The following is a 21,898-nucleotide window of genomic DNA, read 5'->3' as shown; positions in this document are numbered from 1 at the left end:
GCCTCAGTCTCTTTTATTGTAGTTGGGATAATTTTAATCCCTATAACTATCTGGTACTGGTTAAGAAAAAGAACATTGCATCAGTGGAACAAGGTAGACATGCAATACATAGCAGTAAATGATTAGACTAACCCAGTGTTTGACAAATGCAAAGATTTAAGCCTTTGGGCTAAGAATTCACTACTTAGTAAAAATTGTTGGGAAAATTATAAACTAGTCTGGAAGAAATTGGGTATAGAGCAATATCTTATACTATTTACCAAGATAAATTCAAAATAAGTACATGACCTAGATATAAAAGGAGATATCCTAAGTAAATTAGAACACACAACTATTACATATTAGATTTATGGATAGAACAATTTATGAATAAACAAGAGATAGAGAGCATTGTAAGATATAAAATGGATAATTCTGATTGCACTAAATTAAAAAAGCTTTGCATGAATAAAACTAATATAGGCAAGATTAGGAAGAAATCAGAAAACTGGGGGAAATTTTATAGGTAGTTTCTTGGAGAAAGGTCTCATAAATGAACTATATAGAGAACTTTGTCAAATTTATAAAAAAAAAGTTATTCATTTCCCAATTGATAAATGGTCAAAGGATACAAATAAATAATTTTTGATGAAGAAATCAAAGCTATAAATAGTCATGAAAAATGCTCTAAATCATTATTGATTAGAGAAAGGCACATTAAAACAACTTTGTTTTGCCCAGGAAAAGGAAGAGGATAGAAAGAGGCAGAGACAGGGTTCAAACTCAGGTCCTGTGACTTCACATTCAGCCCTCCTTTCCTTGTACAACAGTGCCTTCCAAAAAAGGAACACCTAAGATCACACAAACTAGAAGTATGATTTGAACTCACTCTTTCAGCGACTTTCATCCATGATTCTTCCTTTTTTTTTTTTTTTTTTGGTCATATCACTTTAGTGACTCTCTTTGAGTGAGATTCTAGACCCCTGACAACAGAGCCCCTTAAGTCACTGAATCACACTCCTTAGGCATCTGTTTCCTCTCAAAGCCAACTTTTTGAAGGAATCCAACACAATTATGCCTATTACTTACATTTATAGCCTGGGGTTTCTAGGAGGTGACTAGACATAATTCCATCAGAAAATGGCTTTTCAGTGTCTGCAGCACAATCATGTATCCTGTTACTCAGAGCTACATATAAACCACACCATTTCTAGGGGCAGCAAAGAATTATAAGGAGTCTTCAAGCAGGATTTTATCAATTCCTGAGAATGGTTATGCAACAGACCCCTTCCCCTTTTTTCAAAGATTTGCTTGATTTCTTCCCCCATCCCTGAAATTGAAGTGTGGATAGAACTGGTCATGTAATCAATAAGATCTGGATTCATATCCCATTCAGACACTTACTAGCTATGTAAGCTATTCTTTCCATTCCTTAGTCAACTCTCTAAGATTGAAGTTGCTAGGTAAGTGCCAACCTGCATTGACAGAGGGAATTTCCTCCCTTGGAGTACACCACACCAATCCAATCCAAAACAATTATCCCCATTTGAGCAGCATGACATGGTGACTAGAGGTCCAGCCTTTAAATTAGGAAGAACTGGTTCCAAGTGGACTCTGACATGTGGACAAGTCACTTAATTCCCTTCAGTGGTCCTCTCAGGACACCCTTTAAAACTGTCAGTGATCTGCATGGGTCGAAGAAATTTCCATACTGATAAAGCCATAGTTCTAGATAGCTCCCCTTCCCTAAGAAACTGACTCCCATCCTCATAAAGTACTAGTAATGCTTTTTACAATTCATTAATTCATGCTTCTAATAAGTGCTCTGAGGTAAAGTCTGAAATCAATTAAACAATCTACTTTCAAGTTCTTTTCTTCTTTATATGCTTTTAAAAATATAATTGTATTCATTTTTTATTTCCCTCCAAACTGGTTCAGAAGCACCCTGCTGGTTTCTGTCCAAGCTGTCTCCTTTCAAGTTTTCCTTTTTCCTCTTTTCTATCTATACACGTATTGTTCCTTTCTGTTGACGTGATTTTCCCTCCTTCCGCCTCCCTGCTCTTTATAGCAAGCAACAGCAAGCCAGATTTGTAAAGGACTTAGGAATAATTCAGTCCAGTCCCCTCATTTTCCAAAGGAAAAAGTGGAGGCTTCTCAAAAGCTTAGTTTTGTTCTGATGTCCTCTTTCCTCCATTTCTCGGTACAAGAGATTGGTGGGTAACCAAGGTCTCTGAGGTGGAAGGATTTATCTAGACATTTTATACCCAGTCAGTCAGTCAGTATTTATTAAGTACCTACTAAGTGCTTGACCTTGTGCTAAAGTGATACAAAGAATGGGGGCGAGAGGTAATGTACAAAACTTATGGACAAAAAAAAGATAAACTGGAGATAAAAAACAGAAGGAAAGCTCTAGAATGAAGTGGGATTGGGAATGACTTCCTGTAGAGAATGGGATTTTCACTGGCATCTGAAGGAAGCCAGAGGCACAGAGATGAGTAGGGAGAGTACTAGCTGGGGAAATAGCCAGCAAGAATATCTGGAGTGTTTTGTGTCAGAAACAAAGAAATTGGCTAATGAATCAGAGAATAAATGGGGGTGAGTAAGGTGTAAAAAGATTAGAAAAGTGGCAGTATGTGAAAGTTTCCCATTGCATTCAAGACCATCTCCAGTCATTCTGATCTATGTCTTTCCATTGGACCCAGATTGCATTGGAGGAGAGAGTGAGGTTGGTGACTTTGCACAGCTCTCCCTCATTTAAATCCAATTCACTTGCAAGTCATGGCATCATCTTCCTGATGTCATAGTCCTTCTTGAGAACAAAGGACAAACAATTTTTCAAGCACCAGGTCCTATCCAGTATAAGGTTGTCATCTCCCTTCACTGGTCATATCTCTTCACTCATAGGAGGTTTATCAGCGGTACCTTCTTCCACTTCCAAACTTAACTATTTATGTGTCTTGGAGTTTGCAGATAAGCATTTTTGGAGGCAATCTGAAATCTTTTGGTTCGAATTTTAGAAGTTCTAGGTTGTTCTCTTGTTTTATTTCATGGTGTTAAATTTTTTTTTTTGGTTCTGTCATGTTCTCTTGGGAGTCCTATAATCCTTAAGTTGCATCCTGTCTATGAGATATTTTGCTTGCACAGTGAGCATTTTTAAATGTTCTTGTTTTTTGCTTTTCTTCCTCTAAGTTGTCTTTCACTACTGTGTATTTGAATTCCCAATCTATTATCCTCTTTTTTTGGCTTCTTTGACAAGGCTTTCCATTACAGATTCAAATCTTTCTATTCTGCTCATTATTTTTTGCTCTGCAGGACATAATCCTGCTCTCATAATTCTTGCTTCTCTTTTAAACCACTCAGGAACAGTATGTTATGGTTTCATGTTCTCTTCTAATTCCATAGGGTCCTCTAGCTCATCAAATGTTGGATCATTTTCCTTCTTCTTATTTTTTTGGTAGTATATATTCATAGCTGCCTGAACTCTTTCTGTTTTTACTGTTTTCCCCTCCGATATTTATATATTTATTTTCAAGATCTTAGAGATTTCTTCTTTCAGAAATTTTTGATACTGTTAATGCCTTTTCCTTCACCCCTCTCCCCTTATTTTCTTTATCACTCATTTCCTGACTCTACCTCTAATTGTTGTTTGTTTGTGAACTGGATCTTAAAGCACCTCATGGTTCACTAGACTAGGTCACCCTGACTTTTGGATTGTCAGAATTGTCCCCAAGTGGATGCTGTTACTGTTCTCTCAGGCTTGGAGTGCTGCACAATGTCCTGTCCTGGTGACCTATTCCAATCTCTCTATTCCTCAATTTTCTAGGGTAGTTTAGGTCTTTGCAGTATTTATGATTCAGAGTTCTTGTTTTTGTTTGTTTTTGAAGGGCTGTGGTCAAGTCCCAAGCACATTTCTGACTGAAGCTGGGGTTTCCACAACACATTCATGACCTCATTTTCAGGAGAGATACGAAACCAATGTGGTTGTAAATTGGCTATGAGTTCAGGAGGGCTGTAGCACTTAGCTTCTCTCTTTCCCACTAAACCCTCCCTTTGCTATAGACGCACTACCAGAGCAGGTTTAATGCTCTAAAATTCCTGTGTCCTCAAACCATAGGCCACCAAAATATTACTTCAAGGATTCTGGGAAAAATCCTTTCCCATAGGGAATCCAATTTAGAGTCCCAGACAAAATCTATATGTTGCTTTTCTATTCTAGATACCTCAAAGTTCTTCAATAGATTCCTATCATTGCAAGGGCAATCAAAATAGCATTCTCAAACCACCTGATTGTAGGACCACTAGCATCAATCTAAGAGCAAAGAAAACAAAATTAGGCAAGCCTTGAACAAATATAAGAATTGAAAACTGAGGGATGGTTGATTGATTACCTGTGGATTCTAGGGCAACAGGGATACTCTATCTTATAAATATACAGTCCTTAAAAATCTCACCGTTAAGGCAAATAGTTGATATCTTTGTAAAAGTGGAAGAATATATATACTATGAACATTTCTCAGCTTGAAACCAGCTTTTTAGGGATAAAAAAAATCCATATTTCTCTTCTTAGCCTCAATTTCAATCTTTGTAAAAGAGTCAGCAGAATGGCAGGTATCAGTATGTAAACATTCTACTCTGTTAAAGTAATATCAAAAAGAACTGAACTGAGCAGTAAAGAAAATACATCCCCCCAAACTAACTACAATTAAAGCCTAATTCAACAGGGGGAAATAAATGCCTTTTTTCTATTGCATATTTAAACTAGATAACCCAATAACTAAAGTCTTAGTCTGAGACTCTCTCCAGAGATTTTGCAAATGCAAAAAGCCAAATAATTATTGCAGATGAAGGCCTATATGTAGCCTTTATAAGACTCTGGGGTTTTTTTTTATCCCAACTTCCACTCAAGTTGGATCCCCAGAGTGCTAGCTATATCTTTTCCTTATAGTGCTAGGACTAATACAAAGGGTTTTTTCTAATGTTACCAGCTCAAGCTTCTATTTTAGTATGCTTTCCTCAACATAACTCACCAATTAATATCTCTAGTTATTATCACACCAATACCACCTAGAGAATTAGTTTTACCAAGAGATATTAATCAAGAAAATAGAGCAAAAACAAAATCTACAAAGCATTTCCCCTAACTGGGGGCATATTTACCCTCTGCCTCCTTGGTCCCTAGGGAGGAGAATTGTCAAACTTTAAGGAATTGCTACATAGCCTTTTCCTCACTAAATTCCCTTCTGAATGCAGAAGAGCTCTTGGAAAGAGTCACTCTCTTCTAGTTCACAACATGTTTGCTTTCATCCACTGACAGGCTGCATCCTGCAGTCCAATCAGTGCTCCCTGAGTTTTGGCTGCCCACAAACTGTTCTATGGACTTCTACTAGACTTCTGGCAGCCTGTTCATCTGGTTTTTCAAAGTCCATCAGGTTACTGTCTCCTTTAATAGGTTTTTTTTCTTTTGCCTACAAGCAGCAAAAACTAGACATTTGAAAGAAGACAAAGAACTGGGCTGTCCATTTCCAAGTCAAGCATTGATTTGGGTAGGGAGAGGAGACTTTTGGCAAGATTTCTTTTTCTCTTCATTCAGAGGCTCACAGCCATCCTCTCCTTAATAGCTACCAAGAAAGAGACTATTTAGCCAATTAATTCTCACTTTGGGCTAAATTGCCAACCAAAAGACAGTTTGCTCACCATAAAGTAAGCAAACAGGAGACAGTCATAAGATACTTGTATATACTCTGAAGTAGACAGCTGGCTCCCTCTGTTCTCCATCATCAAGTCTTTTCAACAAACAGACATGCTCCTAGGACTGGGCCCTCATTGGGTAATCCCTTGTTTCCCATATTCATGAACAGCAGCAGTAATTGAAACCAGATAAGCACTGATATCTCCTAGTGAGTAGATTGGGCTGGGGGGTGGTGGTGAGGTGATAGTGAAATATTGTAGTTCCACAACAGTGTCAGAGACTGTAGTATGAGTGAAAACACACCACTATGGATTAGTAATGAAAAGGACCCAATAGAAAACCTTGAAAAGCTCAGAGATGTGAACTTGCTTCAGTGGAAAACAAGATTCCTCGCTACATATAGGGCATCTAGAAATATGGGCTCAAGAAATCACTGAATTGTCTAATTTATTGAATAATATGCAGACTCAAGGGATAAACCTAAGAATGTAGCACAGTAAACTCAAAATTACTGACAACTTGGAAAATTGAGAAAAATAAAAGAATCTGATGACTTCATTCCTTGAAATTGTCAAGGAAAGCATCCTACAAACTCCCAAGAGAAAAGAAATCAGGGGAAAATAAAGGAGAGAATGAGAACATTGATGCTAAAATATTAAATAAAATGCCACCTAAGAGTCTATGGTACTAGGTCCAAAACATTATTCATTATAACCAAGTTAAATTAATAATCAAGAATGCAAGATTAAGTCAGTAGGTGGCATGAAAATTAATTTTACTAATAAAATAATGCAAGTCATATAAATACATTCAGAACATCCTTTTGTGAAATAAAATACAATACTATATTTTTGCTTAAGAAAGCCACTAACATATTGATTAACATAGAAATGAAAAATTCTCTTTAATATAATTTAGAAGAAATCTCAGGGCAGCTAGGTGGCACAATGGATGAAGCACTGGTCCTGGAGTAAGGAGGATTTGAGTTCAAATCCAGCCTTAAACACTTGACATATGCCTAGTTACATGACCCTGGGTAAGTCACTTAATCTCAACTTTCTCAAGAAAAAAAAAGGAAAGAAAAGAAATCTCTTTAAAACCAAGAGCTATCCTTATTTGTAAAGAAGTATTGAAAGCTTTCCAAAGTAGGTTATGGAGAAAGGATGCCCACTATTGCCACCATCATTTAACAAAGCACTAGAAATGTCAGTTATGAGCAATAAGATAAGAAAAAAACTTAAGGGATAAGCACTGGCAAAGAGGAAACAAAAACATTCCCTAATTTGTTGACAATATGATAGTTTACTTAGAAAAGATCTAGATTTTATAAAACAAGATAATGACTTGCTTCTGTACAGTAGCAGGATGCAAAATAAATCGACAAAATAATCAGCATTTATATATATATTTTAACAAAACTTTGAAAATGCATAAAAAAGAAATAGTATTTAAGATAACAACAAAATAATCAAGCATAGTGTAATTCATATGCATTCTTTAATATATTAAATGCATTTATGATATTATAGATGTGTGTCTGCTTTCTGAAAGAGAACCTCATCCATTCTTTCTCATCTGGTATTAGCCTTGTCTATGTCCTTCCACAAGTTCTCTAAAGGAGGAGACACCTCGTAGAGTTTTTATAGTTTCCTTTTTAATTTTCAAATAAATTTAAATTATTTTTTATTTTTATATTTTCCAAGAGCCTTCTCTCTTTTCTCTCCTAAATATAATCCAACTCTTATTTTTAAAAAATTAAAATAAAAGAAAGGGAAAATTCAGTAAAAACCATCAATGTATTTTTAAAAATGTGATTTTATATACAATGTTTCACACCAATAGACCACCATCTCTGCAAAGCGGTAGAGTGAAGTATCTTTCCATATCTCTTAAGTAAGGCAAAGCTTAGTATAATTTTGCAACATATAATTTTGTTTTGTGTTTTCCTCTCCTTCACACATTCTAGTCATTATTGCTTTCCTGTCTTTTTCTTTTATTTCACTTTTCATAACTTTATATAAGTCTTATCATGTTTCACTGTATTTATCATATTCATGGTTTCCAACAACATAATTTCCGTTGTATTCATTTCTTAATTCCTCTCTGAGTTCCACTTTTGGCTCTCTGGACTTCTTTCTTTACCATGACCCAACAGTCTTCTCAGCTTGGAAAATCACTCAGTTTTACCACCTTTCAAACTCCTTTCTCTGATTGACTAGTTTCTCCAGGAATCTTCATTTTAAAGAAAGTGCTTGGGCCACCTGTGTTCATGGCATCATTTCCCACTAGACTCTAGTTTTGACTTCTTTCTCCACTATGCCTCTTTGTGTACCTTCTTTATTTCTTCTTTCCTCCCTCTCTACTTCTCTGTCTCTCTCTGTCTTTTCTCCTCCTTCTCCTCCTCCTCCCCCTGTCTCTCTGTCTCTGTCTCTGTCGCTCTGTCTCTCTGTGTTGCTCTGTCTTTGTCTCTTTTTTTTTTGTCTGTCTTTCCATGTTAAAATACAAACTTCTTGAAGTCAGGGACTGTCTTTCTGTTTATATTTTTATTCCCAACACTTACTAAAGTGGCTAGCACAAAATAAGGCCTCAATAAGTGTTTTTTGATTTGATCACAATTATTTACTCATTTTCCATGTGTGCTTTTTGAGATTATAAAGGTAACAATTCTACACTGAGATGTCCAACTGTTATCTCTGTCTCCTTATGTGACTTGCTCACCTCTTAGAACATTTCTCTTTGGTGATATCTTCTGCTCTGTTTCTTATATGAGGTTCATTGTTGATGAAATGCTGCCATGTCATCATACCCACCATGAGGCTTTCCATTTTCTTTTTTTAAAATAATGGATTTTTCTTTTCTTTTTTTTCTACTTTAAAAAAATTTTTATAATAACTTTTTATTGACAGAACCCATGCCAGGGTAATTTTTTTTACATCATTATCCCTTGCACTCGCTTCTCTTCTGATTTTTCCCCTCCCTCCCTCCACCCTCTCCCCTAGATGGCAAGCAGTCCTATATATGTTAAATATGTTGCAGTATTGGATTTTTATTTTCAAAATATATGTAAATATAGTTTTCAACATTTACCCTTGTAAAAGCTTGTGTTCTAAATTTTTCTTCATTCCTTTTACCTCCCCTCTTCCCTGGGCAATAAGTAACCCAATACATGTTAAACATGTATAGTTCTTCTATACATATTTCCACAATTATCATGCTACATAAGAAGAATCAGATCAAAAAGGGAAAAAGAGAAAGAAAACAAACAAACAACAACAAAAAGGTGAAAATATTATGTTATGACCCATATTTAGTCTCTATAATCCTTCTTCTGAGTGCAGATGGCTCTCCCTATCATAAGTATATTGGAACTGGTCTGAACGACCTTGCAGTTGAAAAGAGCTATGTCCATCAGAATTGATCATCACATAATCTTGTTGCCGTGTACAATGTTCTCTTGGTTCTGCTCACTTCACTTAGCATCACTTCATATAAAACTCTCCCTCTTTCCGCTACAGGAATTGTTATGACAAACTCTTTGCTGTGATTATGGATCTTATTTGTGACTATATAATATTCTGTGTCTACTTAATATCATTAGTTAAGAGAGAGATGGGAAGGACCTCCTCGGGGCGGGGGGTCACCTATTCCATTTGGACTCTCTCCAGGGTCATCCTCCATGGATATGGTGAGCACTTTGAGTGACATTCTCCTCAAGTTTGTTTCAACACAGAGATAAGTTATTCTCACAAAGAGTTTGTCTTATAGAAAGCCAAGAAAGGCATGTGAATCAGTAATTATTGAGATCTAGTGGTGAGTCTTTCCAATCTAGCTAGATTTTGACAGAAGATAATAAGTTATTGTATTATACTTGGATCTTTTTCAGCTTGGCTGGATCCTCAAGGATCTTGTGCTCCATTGTTATTGCCTTGAAGAACCCAGGGTCACCTTCATGTTCTAATAGGAGTTTGGTAAAGGATTTTGTCATAATCCTTATTATCATCATCATCATCATTACTCCTACTACCGCCCCTACCATCATCATTTAGAACTATAAAGCTTCTTTAATGCAGTCCACAGTTACTCTAAAGAGATCAACCTAGATATTCACACAGGAAAAACTAGCTTGATAAAGTATTTTTTCTTTTTTTAAAAAAATATTTTATTTTTAATTTATGAAATAAAGTAATCATTTCCATAACATAGTACAATAAAAAGATGATTACAAATGAAACTTCAAATCTACTATGCACAACTTGCTATTCCTTCAAATATACAACAAAATTATCATGTAAATTTTTTTCTTCCTTTCCTCTGCCTTAGAGATGGCTCCATTAGACACAAATAGGTGCATGTGTATCATGTATATGTAAAATTATTCTATATATACTTCTATTTATCATTATTTTCTTTGGGTACAAACAGTGTCTTTTTTATACATCCTTTACAGTTAACTTGGGTATTTATAATAGTCAAAATAACTTATTCACTCAAAGTTATTCATAAAACATTATTGAACTGTATACAGTGTTCTGTTGGTTCTGTTCATCTCACTCTTCGTTATTTCATGCAAGTTTTTCCATGTTTTTTAAGATCATTGAGCTCATAATTTTTTATAACATAGTAGTATTCTATCATAATTACATATCACAACTTGTTCATCCATTTCCCAGATTTTGACATCTGGAAAAGATTTGCTGGAACCAGCTTACACTGACTTAAGGGAACTCGTGAGACTTTATACTTCAGAAATTGGAAAATGCTACAAATCAGGGTTTATTTTGTTTTGTTGACTGCCTAGACATAATAAAATAATGGGGAAAATGTAAATAATCAGATTCAACTTAAAAGTATGTCATGCAAACATAATGCCCCTCTTCCTGAAAGTTGGTTGATAAACATTTACCAACACACTACTGGCCCACTGAATTAGTCCATCAATCCATTTATTTTATATAAGAACATCAGGGAGATGATGGTCCAGAAACAAATCTAATGGGGAAGTTTATTTGAGAGTTGAGCAATTCTTTCAGTGAACTCAAATTGTTTAATTATTTACAAATTTATCTTTTTTTTTAAACATCAGTATTCTTAAGGGAATGAAACATGAGTATTAATCTTGGAATGTCATGATCTCAGAGGAATTAGAATTGTAGACCACCCAAAGAGTAATGGAAAGATGCATGGTAAAGGTAAGTCCTAGTGGTAACATTGATGGTTTCTATGTAAGAAGTGCTGTAAAAGACAATATTAAAGACATTTATGGCTGGAAAAGGAAGCAGACCAGTCATGTAATAAGAATGATTATGCATGGGAACCTAAGTCACAGAAAAAATATTAAAGGACAACATTTTATGCATTGGAGAGACATGCCTTACTACCTATATCCAACTCCCATCCCCAAGGAGGATTTGCAGGAAGCAATGGACAAAATACACAGGATGAAAAGCATGGGTGAATTCTGTTTTGGCAACAGTTGAATTAGTATTGAGAATAGAATTGTAGTGGAAAGATCTGGGTTAGGACCCTATCATCCATGAGAGCTGGGTAAAATCACTGATTTTTTGTGGGACTTAGTTTCTTTACCCATAAAATTAAAGTATTGGACTATCTCTTAATCTCATGATTCTATGATCCACATCAATGTGATAATAACAATAGCTAGAAACTACATAGCACTTTAAGCAAAAGTAGGTTGGAATCAGTTTCCCTTGGCTCACAAAAACCAATTGTTAAATTTTCAACGTGAACATTTACACTTCAGAAACTGGTAAATGATACAACTCAGGGCTTGTTTTATTGTTTTGTTGACTAGAGAAAATGTTAATCTTGTCAAATAAATTTAAAAATATATTTTGCATTTTCAGAAAGCCAGTTGTTAAACATAGCATATCCCTGGATTTAAAGTTTGTGAAGCATCTTATAAATATTAATTTATTTGATCTTCACCACAACTTTGAAAGATAGTTACTGTTATTGTTCCCATTTTACAAATGAGGAAACAGGAATAAGTGACTTGTTTAGGGTCACATATCCAGTAAGCCAGAGTTTGAACTTATATTCCTAATTTCCAATACTTTCTTCACCAAACCTCTGAGTGGCCAAGGGGTCCATAGAAATAAGTGACTTATCACCATCATCACTTTTGTCACTATTATCTTCTCTATTTTCTGTCAGTGATTCTGCTTTGCTTGGACTCCATCATAGTTCCAAGCTAGGTATACTTGTATGTCCTTCATTCGGCTTTCCTTTGTATAGTGTTTTCCCCCATTAGATTGTAAGCATTCTGAGTGCAAAGACTGTCTTTCTTATTTGTGTATCAAATGCTTAGCATAGTGCCTGGCACATAGTAGGCACTTAATAAATGTTTATTGAATTGAATCTTACATTCTTATACTTATCATTCTGAATGTGATTCAGATAGAAATAGTCTGAGAAAATGTCAAAATCCTGCTATTATTCTTTTATATCTAATGTTCCTCAGACTGTTACATATATGTTGGACTAAAATGCCCTTTTTTTGGTAACTAAATCAGAGAACTGGAATGTAAACTCATCTTTTGTAGGCTCTCTGGAATCATATTTGGTACAACTCCAATACCAAACAGGATGACTTTGACACGCAACTCATCTTGTTCCTACAGTTTCAATTTCCTTCACTAGATCTCTATATTTTGTAAATCTTTGTAAAAATTCCAAACTCATATAGTTTGAAAATTGAATAAATAAATATTATTTGGTACGATGACATCTGTTAAAATCACTGTTTAGAAGTATTTATGGATCAATATTATATCTTTATTTCTCACCTTACTCTATACTTTGGAGCTTCCCTGATTAACTTTTTTACTCAGTCCCAAGAAGCTCATTATTGGGATAACTTCATCATCTTGTACAGTCTCACAAGCCTTTGTTTATGACTGCTCTACTTTGGGACTTTTCTGACTGACTTCACTATATTGAGCACTTCCCCTACCTGCCCCCTACCCCCTACCCTTTTTATCTTCCTTTTCTGTGTTGTCTCTCTCCATAAGATTGCAAGCTTCTTGAGGTCAGGAACTGTCTTTTTTTTTTCATAATTGCATTCCCAGCACTTAACATGGTACCTGGCACCTAATAGGAGCTTAATAAATGTTTACTAACCATTAAGGTAATAATGAGTTATTACTATGATTATTAAATTACTAGAACTAAGGTTCTGCATATAATCATGCTCCAATTCCATAATGGTTTATTTGTTCAATTCTTGAGGATTTTTGCTATCTAGTTACTTCAGTGATATCTGACTCAAGGCCCCCTTTTGGGGTTTTCTTGCAAAGATACTAGAATGGTTTGCTATTTCTTTCTCCAGCCCATTTTATAGATGAAGAAACTGAGGCAAATAGGGTTAGATGACTTGTTTAAATAGTAACTGTTTACAATCAGATTTAAACTCAACTTTTTCTGACTCCAAGCCACGTGTTCTATCCACTGCACCATCTAGCTGCCCTCTTGAGGATATTTTGGTATTTTTAATTGAGAGAGACTTATTCACTGTTTAATAAAAAATTGTGATCTTCTCACGTTGAATTCTAACTATTATGTTATTGCTTTCCTGGGTATTTGGTAACTTACATTTTTATAACTGTCAGTGCAATATTGCATTGTCTAAGATTTCTTTGAACAATCATAATTGACCACTAAGTCCAGGCTCTTTAAAGATAAGCCTCCATGATTTCTAGTGACAATTATCTGATCCTGAATTATCATCATCAACTCCTCTGTTTCCACAGCAACATAGGACAACAATTTGTTCTTTGTAGTCTTCCTTTTTCCTTTTCCATCTTTTCTTTTTTGTTTATCCTTCTGTTTTCCTTCTTTCATCATTTTCTCTGTTCCTTCAACACTGCAGTTCATAATTCATTTATTTCTTATTATGTGTAATTATTTCCCATGTTCTTAAACAATATAGTGTATTTATCCAATAAGTTGGAGGTAGAGTTAAAAGCTCCAATAGATGGTAAGTTCCTTGAAGACAGGGAATATTTTGCTTTAGAGTTTTGTATCCAGGTAATCCTCTGTATTACTAGGCACAATGTTTGATAAGTACCAAATCAATCAATCAATTAATTATTTTTGTTCATTATGGCACATAGGCATGTTAATAATGCTCTAAGTCCTTTTTTTTAAATTAACATTTTGAATCTACTAGTGCAGAGAGATCTATTTATTGTTTCTCACTTTCACTTCAGGATCTTGGCCATCCCCTTTTCCAATTATACATTTACTGGAGCATATATTTTATGCCATAACTGGCTTATAAATTATCATTGGCAATATACTATTGTTGGAATACACGGGAGCTGTTAGAATACATGGGAGCCACCTGACCGTGGCTGCTGGAGATCCAACCCAGAATGGATCTTCTCCTGTGAGAAGATGATACAAGGAGACTGAGAGGCAGTTCTCTGACCTCTCTGACTGAGAGGCCGTTGGGTTGTATGACCTCTCTCCTCTTCCCTTTGCCTCCAATTTATCTCATTCCCAACCCGCAACACCTGTGTCATCAAAAGCTGTCTTGCAACTCCTTCAGATGCTATGATTCACAGCTGTGGAGGCTCTTGGAGAATTGACCTGCCCCTTCATTGTTCTTTGAAACTTGTCCTAATTCATCAGAGATGGGGAAATTCTATGACTCATAGTTAAATAGCAAAGCTGGAAGACTGGTGGGGTTAAGATGGTTTTCTGGGTCAGGGAACAGCTTGGGACCATGAAAAGTACTGCATGATTTCCCGGTTGCAATTCAATCAGGAAGTAGCTCATTGTCCATCTACATCATTGTCTGAGTTAAAGATGTCCTGTGGACCACTCAATAGGCTGTCTCTGCCTTTGTCTGTGAGTCTCAATAGTAGGGAGTATCCTGGAGCATCTGGAGTTTGTTTTAACCTCTTTCCCCCCCTCATTCTTTCTTATCAATGGCAATAATCAAAAACCCCCCATTTTCTATCCCAGGTACTCCAACTCATCAAGTTTCAATTAAAAATACTCTCTCTTCTATACTCAATGAGTATTAGCAAAAGGATTGATATTATCCCTAAGAAGGTAAACTCTTTTGAGATCCAAGGCTGTGTTTCTATATAATCAAGTGCAGTACAATGTATTTCACATAAACAGTATCAAAAGTGGTTGTTGAATTGTATTTAATTATAGAAATCTTGGTAATAGAGTCATATCTTGTTTCTGCAGAGTATAGACAATTCTAAAAAAGTTTTCTAAAACCTTTATAAGAAAGTTAAGCATAGATTTGATATTTGTACTTATTTATGTTATTGAGCTCTGAAACATTGTTTAACTGCATCAGAATAAATAGTTGTTTGTAAACAAAACAAAATAGGAGCATCTGGAGAAGCTCAACATCTGTAGGAGGTTTCTCTTTCATTTGAACTTTGTGGAAGTCATCTTCTATAACAGACACAAACAGCTTTTACTATCATAGCATTCATCTCCATGTTTTATGGATCATTTGATATTATTAGTCAAGGAACAGTTGAGTAAGATTCTCCTCTTGAATTCATCGAGGAGTGTAATATAATTTTTTAAAACAGATTTTTTTGATAGATTTTGTTTTTATAATAATTATATTTCCTCCTGTATTTCTTCCTTTCCCCTCCCAGAAAAGCATCTTTATTACAAAGAATTTTTAAAAATAAGAATAAATCAGTTAATAAATATTTATTAAAAATTAATAGATTAATCAACATTAATATATTCTAGGAACTGTGGTAAGTAATGGGGCAAAAGAAGTTCCTGAACTCAAGGAACTTACAATATAATGGGAAAGGCAACATGAAAACAGATATATACAAAGCAAGCTCTTATTCAGGGCAAATAGGAAATGATGAACATAGAAAAGGCACTAAAATTAGAATGAAGAATTAACAAGAGTATGAAAAGAACTAAAATTTGGTGAAATCAGCACATCAGACATATTTGACTTATGTGCAGCATTTCATATCCCTATATTTACTACTTCTTTCTATAAAGAACTAGGGGAACTATATGACAATAATTTTCATGCAAGATACTTTGTTGTAAGTAATCTTAAACATATTTTATTCCCCTAATTTAAAAAAAACCTTTTTATTCAGTCATTTCAATTGTGTTCAATTTTTTAATGACCTCATTTGAAGTTTTACTGGGCAAAGATATTGAAATGGGTTTGCCATTTCTTTCTCCAACTCATTTTACAGATGAGGAAACTGAGACAGAGTTAAATGATTTATCTAAAGTCATACATTTAAAAAGTGTCTGAGGCAGTATTTGAACGCAAGTCTTCCTGATTACAGACCCACAATCCACAGATCTCATAGCTGTCATTTCAAAAGATTGTCTATGCTCAATAAATAATAAAGGTAATGGAAATTTCCATTTTCACATATATGAGTCAGTTACTATCTGTGAAGATGTGGTCTGCTTCAGAAAAACATTTCTGAAAAGCTGTCTCCTCTAATTTCATTGAGGATATCTTCAAGGTATTCAATTCTCATAGAGAGATGAGAGAAGAGCCCAACATAAGTAGTTTTTGAGATTCTCTTGGTAGGGTTTTTTTTGGTTTTTGGATGGTAATGATACTGTCTGTAATTCCAGCCAATCATTTGATGTCTTTCCTTCTTTCAAATATCTTGACCAAGAATTCTATATACTTTTCAAATTGTGTCACCTCTACCATGTGTCTGTTCTACTTGTACTTGGCTCTGTTCAATTGCTCTTCCCGTATTCATTTTCTTAAGTGCTACTTTTTTTTCCCCTTCCGTATGGTGTATTAGAATCCTGAGTACAAATGTAGTGGTCCCCACTGTCATAGATGATGAAAAAGATATACTATAAAAATGCTAGCCAATTTGTTCCATTCTTCATTTCTTTGACATTCTTTTTTCAGTTTCGTCTACAAATGTTCTTGGGATTTGAAGATTACTATTTTTAGAATAATAGGTTTAGATCTGGAACAGACCTGAGAGGTCATCCAGTATAAACCCTCTCATTTTATAGATAAGGAAACTGGCATCCAGAAAAGTGAGATTGAATTGCCCAAAGTCAAGCAGAAGAGCTGTAGTCCACAACCCAGTCCTGAAATGCCACAGAACAGAGACTAAAATAAATTTCAAATTCCCTTTAGGGAATCCTAAGGGGTGAGGACCCTGAAACTTTGCCTCAAAACTTTGCCTCAAAAAGTGTATGTACTAAGGCCTGTGTCCTAAAGGAACCACTGAAGTAAAGTTGGGAAACTCCTAGACAGTTTAGAAGTTACTTCCTCTTCTTCCCAGATCCAAGTAGAGTCCCACGTCTATCTCAATCCATCCTGTGGGTTTATAGTGACAAAAGGGAACTTAATTTTGCACATGACCACAGTGATGGAGAAATAGCACTGATTTTTGACTAAGAGTCCTTAGTTATAGGCTATGGGTAGTGATGAGCAGTACATATAAGGATGGAGACCACTTTCAGAATGACAAACATTTTATTGATGTCCACATTACAGTCTTGCCATTAAAATCTATCAACTCAAAAATACATAGTGACAAGAAGCTACTATGAATACAGTAAGGCATTTAAATGGATTTAGGTCTTGTTAATCACAATAGCATCTTTATATTTCTAGAATATAATACATACAATGAATGGGAACAGAGGATTTCCCTCCTCCTTATTTGCAGGACCCTAAGTCAGTTCCAGTGGACCAAGTGTGTTCTGGCTCTGTGCTGAAGGAAGGCATTTTGAGAGAATCAAGAAAACACTAGGTGGTCCCTTAATTATCCTGCTCTTGACTGCTCTAGGTATCCAAGATGTTTGACCACTGAGCCAAGAAGAGCTACCTACTTAGCAAAAAATAGTGACTCCACCTTTCTGATTTTTTTCCCCTCTCTGAAATGGGAGCAACTTTTAACACATGCTCTTCTTTTTGAGCTTAAGTTGAGTATCTTGGGCCTCTGGTTACCTCTTCTGGTTTGTTTTCTTAGCCTCAGCACAGATGTTGATGCTGATGAGAATTTTTCCAAGAGTAGTTACCTTGGGAGTTGGGAGTTCCTGGGTTGTTCATTCACTGCTCACTGTACTTTGAGAGGATTCTCTGCAGTTACAGGTTATGGAGGAGGAAGAGCTTACCATATGATTTGGCTCATCAGAAGGCATCTACCTTAAGGGAGTTATTTAGACAATATGTAGCTTAGAGGAAGATAAAGTGCTTATTCAATCGATTCACAAAATCTTTTGTGTTTTAATTTTTTAGGTATCAACCACTTGAGAGAATAGAAATCATTATCAATACTTGCTTGTGAGTCTCTTGTGTTTCAAGCATTTTGTTTGTGTGAAAGGAAACTGTTCTACACCTGTATTTCTTATTCTCTTACCCCACACTTTTGAAGAGGCCCTTTACATGATTCAAATCTTAAGCCTTGAATCATTTTCCTCGGAGTTCCAAAGTAAGAATAAAAAGTGAGAAAACAGCCTCATCCTGCTCTCCAGAGGCCAGGCTTCTTCAGGATTGAACTTTAGATTCAGCTTTAGATGCCCCTTTAAAGGAAAAAGGTGAGTGTTCTGACTTTCCCACATATCCAGTAATAATTCTGGATTATTATATATATATATATATATACACACACATACACACACACACACACACACACACACACACACACACACACATATATATTATATATATAAAACAGTAGGAGAAAAGTAGCATTGTATTGTATATGGCTATTGGATTTGGTGAAGGGAAAACATTAGTTCAAATCCTGCCTACTCGTGCCTGAGACCCTCTCTTTAGGTTTCTTCTTCTCCTAACCTATCTCATTACTACCCTGAACAAGCCTCTGCTCCAGAGCCCTCCTCTCCTTATTAGAGTCTCTCCCCAGGACCATCATTTTAGAAAGAATGAGCTATTTTCTTTCTTATGCCTGTATCATCTCTTTGGACTATTTATCTTTTCCTTTTCCTGCCACATTACCCCTTAAGGGCACCTTTCATCACCCATTCTTGCTCCCCCCTCTCCCTTTCTCCTTTCCATCCCTCCCTCTCTTTTTCTCTGTCTGTCTGTCTCTGTCTCTTTCTCGTTCTCTCTGGTTCTGTCTCTCTGTCTCTTTGTCTCTCTCTCTGTCTCTCTGTCTCTGTCTCTGTCTCTCTCTCTCTCTGGCTCTCTTTCTAGCTAGCTCTCTGGCTTTTTGATCCTGTCTCTGTCTCCATTTATCTTTTGTCTATTTATCTATTTCCTTTCAGGGAGATCTATCCTCTCCCTCTATTTAAACTTATTATCAAATCCAAATCCCAATGATTATCAACTGACATCCATTTCTTTTCCCTATTTTTTTCAAGGAGTTCAATGTCTGGTTCACAGTTTTCCTTTCTATTCAAACTCTTGCCCCTATATTAGGAGACTTCAGCAACTATGTTGATATTCCCTTAAATAACCTACCATCCCACTTTCTCAGTCTACTCACTTCCATATTCTGCTCTGCTCTACCATTCCATCTCTGTCATGCATAGGAATGGTCATGTCACCAATTAGTGCAATGTCTGGCACATAGGAAGTATTTTAAAAATGCTAGGTGACTGACCAATTGATACATTCTGATCTTGTTGTTACTCACATATTTAATTCCTACTATCAAGAACTCTGAAACTGGTATCAATCTCTCTCTCTCTCTCTCTGTATCTTATTCTTCATTCTCATTGTGACCTAGAATTTTCCATCCTTTAGTGATCTTTGAGACCATCATTCCTGCTTTCCTTCACTTTTCTCCCTTCAAAATTTCCTATCCTTTAGATTCAGTGACATATGGTTCTCTCTTCTAAACTCCCCTACTCTCTTATTATTCTATTTTCACTTATGTATTATTACCAGCCCAAGTCTGAATTACTTCCAGCAACTTTGTCTCACTCCTCATATTGGCTATTCCAGATCTCTTTTCTCTTCAAACCTCTTTTGATATCCTCTCTACCCTCTCAGCTGAGGACTTCATACTTTACTGAGAAAATAGGGTCATTTACCAGAAACTTTTTCATCCCTTTCCTACATTTCACAACTATCTTTTCTTGACTCCAATCTTGACTTGACTCCAATTTCTGGAAAGGTTTTTCTTCAATTGATTGCTAATACTAACTCCTATCTATGCACTCAGGATTCTATTTCTCCAGATCTTCTCCAGGAGGTTGCTCTTTCCTCACTTTCTAACCTTTACTTTCTCTTTTTTTTTTTTTTAACCAGCTCTCTCAATGCCTACAAACAGGCTCAGGTCTCTTTCATCCTTAAGAAATCTTCATTTGGAGCAGAACCAGGAGATCATTATATACTTCAACAACATTATTATATGATGATCAGTTCTGATGGACGTGGCTCTCTTCAACAATGAGATGAACCAAATCAATTCCAATAGAGCAGTAATGAATTGAACCAACTACACTCAGCGAAAGAACTCTGGGAGATGAGTGTGAACCACTAGATAGAATTCCCAATCCCTCTATTTTTGTCCATCTGCATTTTTGATTTCCTTCACAGGTTAATTGTATACTATTTCAAAGTCCGATTCTTGTACAGCAAAATAACTACATGGACATATATACATATATTGCATTTAACATATACTTTAACATATTTAACATGTATTGGTCGACCTGTCATCTGGGGGGGAAGGAGGGGAAAAATTGGAACAAAAGGTTTTGCAATTGTCAATGCTGAAAAATTACCCATGCATATATCTTGTAAATAAAAAAGCTATAATAATAAAGAAAATCTCAAATGGAAAAAAATGAATAAAATACTCAAAAAAAGAAAATCATTTAAAATCCTTGTATCCTCTTTGATGGATTTTTTCAGTCATTTTTTTCTCCTCTGATGTACTCCTTAGTCCTTTTCAAACTAGTTTTCAACTTCATCACTCAATTGAAACTGCTTTCTTCAGTTACCATCATTTAAAAATTGTTAGATAATTTTTTCCTTTCTTATCCTTTTTGACCTTTTCAAAGCATATGGCACTGTTGGCCATGCTCTCTTCCTGGATACTCTCTCCTCTCTGCGATTTTTTCTGACACTGACTTCTCTTGGTTCTTCTATCTATTGAACTGCTCCTTGGTTTCTTTTGCTAGATCATCATTGCTATCATACTCTATCCTTCTATTTTGGGTGTATCCAATGGCTTTGTCCTGGGACTTCTCTGTTCTCTCTATATTCTTTTGCTTAGGTGACTTCATCAGCTTTTATGAATTTAATTACTAGTTTTTATTATCGCTTTTTATTTACAAGACATATGTATGGGTAATTTTTCATCATGGAATCTTAGGGAACCTTCTGTTTCAACTTTTCCCCTCCTTCCCCCACCCTCTCCCCTAGATGGCAGGCAGTCCAATACATGTTAAATATGTTAAAGTATATGTTAAATACAATATATGTATAAATATTTATACAGTTATCTTGCTGCATAAGAAAAATCGGATTTAGAAAGAATGTAAAAATAACCTGAGAAGGAAAATAAAATGCAAACAATAACAGATAGAGTGGAAATGCTATTAATTACTATTTTTATGAAGATCCCTGATCCACATATTTTTCTCTAGTCTCTCTTCTGAATTCCAGTTCCATATAGTCATCTACTAGACATTTAGAACTGTTATTCTGCAAGTTTATGAAATTCTGTTTAAAACAGAATTCATTCTCTCTCTCTTGCCTCTGTTCTTTTAAAATTCTCCCTTTCTGTGGATGATACCACCATTTCCTTGGCCAGTAAATTTCATAATCCGAGTGACATTCTAGACTTCTCTCTCTCACTCACTACAGATGCATAGTCAGTCACCAAATTTTGATCTTTCTACCTTCACTTCATCTGTCACACCTAATACTTCTTTTTACTCACACAGCCACTATCTAAGTTCAGGCCCTTAATATGTCTCACCTAGACTATCACAAAAGCCTGATAATTACTTTCTCTGTCTCTGAGTCTTTATTTTCTCCAATTCAGTCTTCACCCAACTGACAAAGTGAATTTAATTAAACACATGTCTAATCATGTCACTTCTCTGCTTAATTAATTCCAATGGCTTTTTATTACTGAAAGGATAACATAATCAATTGGTCAACATGAATTAGTGAATGCTTAGTATGCACCATACACTGTGTGAAATGCTGGGAATAGACTGCAAGAAGAAAGAAAAACAATCCCTGTTCTCAAGGAGCTTACTTCCTAATAGGGGAAGATCATACTT

Source organism: Antechinus flavipes, chromosome 6 (genome assembly GCF_016432865.1).
Source record: "Antechinus flavipes isolate AdamAnt ecotype Samford, QLD, Australia chromosome 6, AdamAnt_v2, whole genome shotgun sequence".
NCBI classification, from domain to species: Eukaryota; Metazoa; Chordata; class Mammalia; order Dasyuromorphia; family Dasyuridae; genus Antechinus; species Antechinus flavipes.
This window is presented reverse-complemented; position numbering follows the sequence as displayed.